The sequence below is a fragment of the Homarus americanus genome, unplaced genomic scaffold, assembly GCF_018991925.1.
Source record: "Homarus americanus isolate GMGI-L3 unplaced genomic scaffold, GMGI_Hamer_2.0 scaffold2539, whole genome shotgun sequence".
NCBI lineage: Eukaryota > Metazoa > Arthropoda > Malacostraca > Decapoda > Nephropidae > Homarus > Homarus americanus.
The window spans coordinates 3,206,263-3,213,865 of record NW_024725489.1 but is presented as its reverse complement, the minus strand read 5'-3'; the positions used below and the strand labels follow the sequence as shown (position 1 = coordinate 3,213,865).

The window sequence follows — 7,603 nt, the reverse complement described above, 5'->3', positions numbered from 1 at the left end:
ACGGTTGCGATGGTGGCGTAAGCCCTCAGGTCAGATTAACCAGTCAACAGGTAATGAGTCCGAGGTCACTGGGTCTAGTGCTGGGCCCCGCGGGGCCCCCACACGCGCGGGGCCCCGGGCTGTCGCCCCTGTTCGCCTCCCCCCGCTAAAGGACGGGCCTGATAATAACAATAGATTATACAATATTTATCTATACCAGACTGATATATAATATATACTACCATTATTTTATAAATACTGTATATACATGTGGATACTTATCTGATAATTTCTTCAAGCAACAAAAAATAATAACAAAAAATACCCTGTACATCTCTTTTGAAATAAAGAATACAAAAGTGAAAGGACCGCACTGGAAATAAGCATCTATTTTTGAGGACTATTCTATTTATCAAATTTCTGTTTAATATCGTTGTATACCTGCACTGTCTAGATACATGCCAAACCAATTGTAAATTTATATTATATTTATAATAAATTTTAATTATTATTACTATTATTGTTATGTAGGTACATTGGAAATTATGTACCTTGCACGATCTATGTAAACTGTATACCTGCATTGTATATGTATATGTTGAACCAATTGTAAACTTGCATGACGATTTTACCGAATAAATTATATAAATCTATCTGTTATTTAAACTTGGCGCGCCCATCACCATCATCTCGTCCCCAAAAGCCGTGAGCGGCAGCGACCGCATGGTGAATTTTTGGGTGTGAGACAGGCGGGTGCGCGCTCGCCATTACGCACCACCACAAACAGCCATATTACACCAGCAATATACGTCATCTATTTAAGCAAATCTCTACTCACTCGTAAAGTACGTAAGTTATTGTGAGTTAAAGACTGTCAGGTTGTAGTTGAGAGATTGGAGTGAACTAGTGTTAGTAAATTTTAGGAGTAAATTCTCAAATAAGGACAAAATAAACATAACAAGTTACCGGTGTCCCTATCGATGGAGCAAAGTGTCAAGTCTTGCACCAAGTTCCTTTGTGTTTCACATCTTCCACAGGTCATTCAGGTATTTATTATTTGGCTAAAAAAAAATTAAGGTGTCGACTGGACTCATCTTACGTGTACTGGTTGAAAATGAATCAATGTGGAACGTATATTTTCTTTATAAACAAGGGGGGATAGAGCATCAGGTTGTGCTAGGTGGTGTCCTTATCATCCGGTCCACATCAAAGTTCGTGATCGGCTATTTTTTTTTTATAAATGATTGTAGGGCGTGAGTTAGTGGTTCCCCAAAATTAATTAAAGAGGCAAGTGATATGAAGATAATGAAAGTTAAAGGAAGTGTTGCGTGATGCGTGTTAGAGGAAGAGAACGTGTGCAGTACCTGACAAATATTCCTCTCGAGACAAAGTTATTTAGCTTTGGCTAAACAGCGTGCGGGATACCAAGTATTAAGTAATATTGAATTTGAAATACTGAAAATGCAATTCGGTGATTTTTTTTTTATTAACTACCGTTAAAGTGCAGTACTGGACAATGATCTTGACGTAGAATCTACAGTGAGTCACTGGGAAACTGAAGGAATTCTCAGTAATGCAGAGGGTCCTCACTTTTTCTCATGGGATTTTTTGGAGGCGGCTTCATTTGATTGTATATGTGTACTTAAGCATAGAATGGAAGTGAGTGTAAATTTGAAAAATAACATCTTACTAGATTACTTTTGGCATGGTTAATGGGTTTAAAAAAAATTTTCAAAACAAAAAAATCTTTATTTGGCCTCGGTATCTTTGTATAGATCATTGTTCTGTGTTGAATCACAATTTAAATACTTTTCATTTTTTGTTAGATTGTTTTTGGGAAGGCGAATGAAAATTTGATTTTTTTTATTATGGCAGTGGATATTTTGCCATGACTGGCTAAGTTCCTACTAATGCTATTTTATCGTGAGTGTGCTCTGATTGGTTAATCGTCCATTACCGGCTAACAATGCGAGAATGATAGGTGACCGTGACTGGCGGCATTTGGCATTTATTTTGCCGAGTCGATCTTTGTGTGGCTATAAACATACTTTACCATAAGGAGTTGTTTGATTAGTTAATTTTTTCCGCAAATGTTCTTATTATAAAAGGCGACATTTGCTAGAACTTAATAGCACCTGACCTAACCAACCAAAGAAACCTACCTAACCTTACCTAAATTCCTAGCCAGGAGGCGAACTCCGTCATATTAAACGTAAAGTAATTAACCAATCGGAGCGCACGCATGGTAAAATAACGTGAGGAGGAACTTGGCCACTCATGGCAAAATATTCACGACAAAATTTTTAAAGTGGACTCTTAGCGATTTTAAATTGAAACAACATCTTACTGATGTGTTAAGAATAATTTTCACTGACTTCTATTGGAAATGAGCCGTCTTTTTTTTTTTTTTTTTAATATATCTCTTCCCCCATACGCTTGGGGAACTTACATGAAGTTGGGGGGTGGGGGAGAGGAAAAACGATTGATATGTGATATAAATGCAAAGTTGACTTTGAAAATGTAATGTAACCAAACCTTCTTTTGTTTTGGGGGCTTTGGTAAATTTGCATGTCACCTGGTATTTAATTTTGTGCTTTTTTTTATTGCAATCAATAGGTTAATCAATTCTAAGACACTTTTCTTCCATGGCAATTCTCATGTAAATGCACAAATGACCTAACCTAACCGGCTGGGACCCCACCAGCATATTTAGGTCATTTGCAAAGAAAACATCGTAGAAGAAAATGCTCTACATTGGATGAGTTGATTGTCGGAATTTTTTCGTAAGGTGGCAGGTCAATGGGTAAAGAAAATGCTTAAACTCACTATGGTAATGATATTTTAAAATAAATTGGGTGAAAATTTTTTCTAAAACAAGGGTTAAAGTTGCTAAAAAGTCACGTGACTGCGAAAAGCTCTGTGATTGGTTGTGACGTCACTGGCTGGGGTGAGCTTCCCAGCGGGAGGCAGCCAGCTGTAGTTGTCCAACCTTCTCGGCTGATCGGCTCAGTAAATAAATAATATTAGATTATTAATTGTGCTTTACTGTGCAGCATAGTAATACTATTTTGAATATATAAATATTAATAAGCACATAAACTAATTCAATGGATATTAGCTGCCCATACAAATTTCATAGCACAGTACTGTATACAGGTAGTCCCCGACTTACGACGGGGCTAGGGACCCAATTCCAGGTCATAAGTTGAATTGGTCGAAAATGCGAAAATAATACTGTACATAGAAAATCTAAAATGGGTGTCTCTTTCTTCTCGGCACCACAAAACTCTCACTTTTAAGCTTGCCAGCCATTTTAAAGGGAATTACAAACGAAAATTTTGTCAGTACACAGCACAATCACTAACTTCGGGACTCGAAAATACGTAATTTAAAAAAAATTTGGTACGACTGGGGAGGTCGTAAGTCGAGGAGTAGCTGTAAACATTCCAAACAATATTGGTATTATTTTGGTTTTGGTCATTTGGGGAACCTTAAGATTCTAACTATGGGATTAAGTACTTTAAACAATAAGACACATTATATGTACAGGATTTCTGTTGCAAAACATATTTTGATCACATAAAATACAGGTCATATGTTAGGTTAGGGTATGATGAGTTGTATGTCGGTAAGGGGTGGGTGGGGGGGTAGTAACATAAAACTAGTGATAAATTCCAATAGAAATGAAGGTCTAAATCGTTCATAACATATAGCAAACCATCAGAAAAAAAAACATAGTCTGCATGTCTAAGAACAGGGATGACTTAAACTTAAAATTTACCCAATATAGCCTATCTCAAATCTAAACGTTAAAATACTTATGGTAATTAAAGTAAAACATTACCCATTAATTAATATAAGTGATGATATATCCCAGCGGTTCATTCATGAATCATCAAAACAATAACAGCACCATGTTGTCATGTTTACCTTGCATCAGGCATTATCAAAGCAAAGTCCAGACAATGTCATCACTTCTAAATTTACTCGTATCTCCATCTAGTACTGATATATTCTGTAAATGCACTGGAAAAAAAAAGTTACCAGGTAAGAGTACATGACAGCTGGGCTAGTGTGAACATGGGAATTTTGTATGTCCAAAAGAACATAAGAATGGAGGAAACTGCAGCAGGCCTATTGGCCCATACTGGGCAGTCCCATTTACACCCAACCCCTATCGCGCTCTATACCCATCCTACCTATGTTTGAAGCTGCTCTTCACTGCAAATTTCTTCACTTCCAAAATGTCCATGATTTAGACCATAAAAAAGCACCCTTAAAACTTACCTGAACGTGGCATTTGGGGTCTGAAGAGGCCATCCTTTCTACTACAGTACCTCCGACTGCAGCGATGAGTTTGAAGATAGTGACGTCATTGCAAATGGCGGCCCTGTTTCTAGAGAAAAAAATATTATCTTGACTATTATAGCAGGACTTTAAACTTTTATTACAAATTATATATACCGTATCACTACGAACATGGCAGTGTAATTCTTGTGTTTACCGAAAATTGTTAACTCGTCCATTGCCAAAATTATTGATTGCAAACATAAAATTCTCAAAATTCAATACCAGGTGGCTTATGCAATAACAACGGGACTTTGTAGTATTTATTACAGTACCAGATATGTTTGTCCTTATGGAAGAGACGGAACATGTAGGACATTGTACCACACTAAGCAAAACACCATGAGAGCGATGAAATTCCACCGAGTCTGAATTATTGTAAAACCCTGCGATCACAACCTAATAATGTAGATTGTGCCGTCACACACAAGTGCCGGCTAATATGGAGGACTTCACAGCTGCTTCCCCCGTCTCAGTAACAGTAAATTTGCCCATGACAGGTGTTAAATTATGCTAGGTTAGTTTAGCTTAACTTGAACTTTAAGTAAACACTTTTTAACACATTTGCCATAACTACAGCAGTGTCCACTATAAAACACAGTAAAATTCCATTGTTTTTAAATTCCTTTTTTATGAAAAATCAGCAGCTGTGAAGTTGTAAATAATTACCAAAGTGCCATATTGATTATGACTTAAATTTAACCACCAATGTGGTGTTAGTGGTTACACCCATACACGTGTGAAATATTTCCAAAAGCAAAGACTCAAGCCCGTTCATTGGCTCAATGAGACGGGCAGAATGTCACGGGCACCTTGCCTGAACCCCATACCAATAATGTTAAATATCTCGCTTACATGTTATTTACGATAGAAATGCTATAAAGAAAAGTAATGGAGATGGATGAGATCTACCTGTAGCAACTATTCATTTTCAAGCATCTTTTGAGAGTCCACTTGTAAAATAATGATTTGTTTTGTTTTTTACATTGGATAAATATTAATGTAGAGGTAAGTTTTATTCTATAAAAATGCAGTAAAGGTGGGGCAGGCAGCTAACACCAGGAGTTGTTAAGTTTCTTTCAGTTTTTTCCACAGATGTTTGGATGATAAGTAATAAAAACGATACAACAATGCACAGAACTTAATAGAACCTGACCTAACCAACCAGAGAAACCTACCTAATCTTACCTAACTTCCTAGCCCCCCTCCCCCCAACCCCCGGGCATATTAAAGAGAAAATACTTTGATATCTGATACGGTACCAATGACAGCAACTATTTTGAAGTGGGTTGGTAAAAGAAAATTGGGGGGGGGGGTGAGAGACTGAGAGTTGCGCTTGGACTGAGCGGCTCGGTTGGTGCACTAAAACAAAGAGCAGACATCACATGCCGACACGGCATATTTGTTGGCGGAATATTTATGGTAAATAATTAATTTCTTCGAATACAAAGCACCTAGAGACATCATTTTAGTGTCATATGATAGCTTTTCACAGTGTTTTAACCCGCAATTTCACTCGTCCTTCATGCCTTACTGTAAATTGCCATTCCTAGACTGTCTGATACACAGAATAGGTAACACTTTTAAGTTCAGTATTTATAGAAAACCAACTAATGTGTGTTCATACATTCATTATTATTCTGCCCACCATAATAAAGTCAAACAGTCAGTATTTTCAACAATGTTTTTACGTGCCTTGAGAATTTGCAGTCCGGAATTCATCGATGAGGAATACAAATATATATATAATATTGGCTCAAACCTTAAATACCCTAGATCTTTCATAGACAAATGCCTAAACATTACTAAGAAAACTTTTTATAGAACTGATCCCAAGCCCACCCATGACCATAAGAATATCTTAATATTACCATTTCACAAAAATTTCTCACACATTCCTTCACAACTAAAAACCTGGAACGTCAATGTGGCATTTAAAAACTCATGCACTGTTAAACAAATGTTAATCAAGAACTCCCCCAACAACACAATTGGTTGCATTTATAAAGTTCCTTGCAAGGAATGTAATATGTTTTACTTAGGCCAGACAGGTAAAGATCTTGCAACTAGAATTAAACAACACAAATACAGTGTTAGGACAGGCCAGGAATCCAATGCTCTGTTTGTTCATTTGAGGGATAACAAGCATTGCATTGACTGGGATAATGCCTCCTCAATATTACCATGTAATTCAATTGATAGTAGGAACATCATAGAATCTAGTCTTATTAAACATACCGAAGCATTCAACATGAATTTGAGTAACGGCATGTACAAGCTGGACAATTTTGTAATTAAGAAGATTTGTAACCAGGTGAGAAGGCCGGGTCACCTGACCATCTGACCTGACCACCAACCGTTGTGTGCTATTTAAAGATTAGTAGGGTCATTACCTAATACCTGACCATTGTGGACCTGGTCTCACCCTCCTCTGTATATAATACACCTTGGTTTGTATTTCTCTCTCTAGTCTGTACTCACCCCTGAAGATGTGAATTACACGAAAGCGCTTGGGAACTTCGTGTTTTCTTCTTTCCTTGTGGTTATCAGCATATATATATATATATATATATATATATATATATATATATATATATATATATATATATATATATATATATATATATATATATATATATATATATATATATATATATATATATATACACACATACATACATACATACATATACAGTGGTCCCTCGGTTAACGAACACCTCAGTTAACGAAATTTCGGTTAACGAACTGCCTCCCATAAGATTCTTAAATTTGGTTAACGAACAAAAATTCGGTTAACGAATTTCTTACGAACCGACCTCAACATGTTTTCGCTTGCACTGACCGGGCAACCAGCTTTAGTATTAGTCCGCCAATACATTAATCGGTTTTAGGGCTTAAATTCCTTACTATTTTAGTAAATATCAAGAAGTTTATACTATTCAATAATTTTAAAAGTTTAATATTCAATTTTTTAGTCATTTTAACAATTATTGAACATAACTGAAGGTAAAGTGACAAGTTTAATGCGCGGCATCCAGCCTCTTAACACAGCAAACAGGAGTTAGTCTCTCTCTGTTTTCACTGGAGGTAACATCTTGCTTGAGACTCTCTTCAACTAAACGCTTTTTTTCTGTGTTTCCAAGCAAATTATTGGTCATTTTGAAATGTATTTTACGTATTGACAATATATAATGCAGTGCAGTGTTGATTTAAAGAAAATAATCTTGAATTATACCAAGAGAGCTAAAATTTTATGGGTGAAATGGCGCCATGGGGT

General features: G+C 36.4%; 1 protein-coding gene across 5 annotated transcripts in view; it reads left to right on the top strand.

Annotated features, from left to right (window-relative positions):
• The first annotated feature begins 705 nt into the window (after nucleotides 1-705).
• Nucleotides 706-7,603, top strand: part of LOC121864991 (ras GTPase-activating protein-binding protein 1-like) — a 36,432-nt gene continuing 29,534 nt past the window's right edge. The window contains exon 1 of one of the 5 annotated variants that reach the window (XM_042364254.1): nucleotides 706-828. The gene's annotated coding sequence lies outside the window, so the exon portion shown is untranslated. Of the gene's footprint in view, nucleotides 839-1,006; nucleotides 1,026-7,603 lie in introns of those variants that run through there. The other 4 variants (XM_042364253.1, XM_042364256.1, XM_042364252.1 and 1 more) reach the window with 4 other exon arrangements.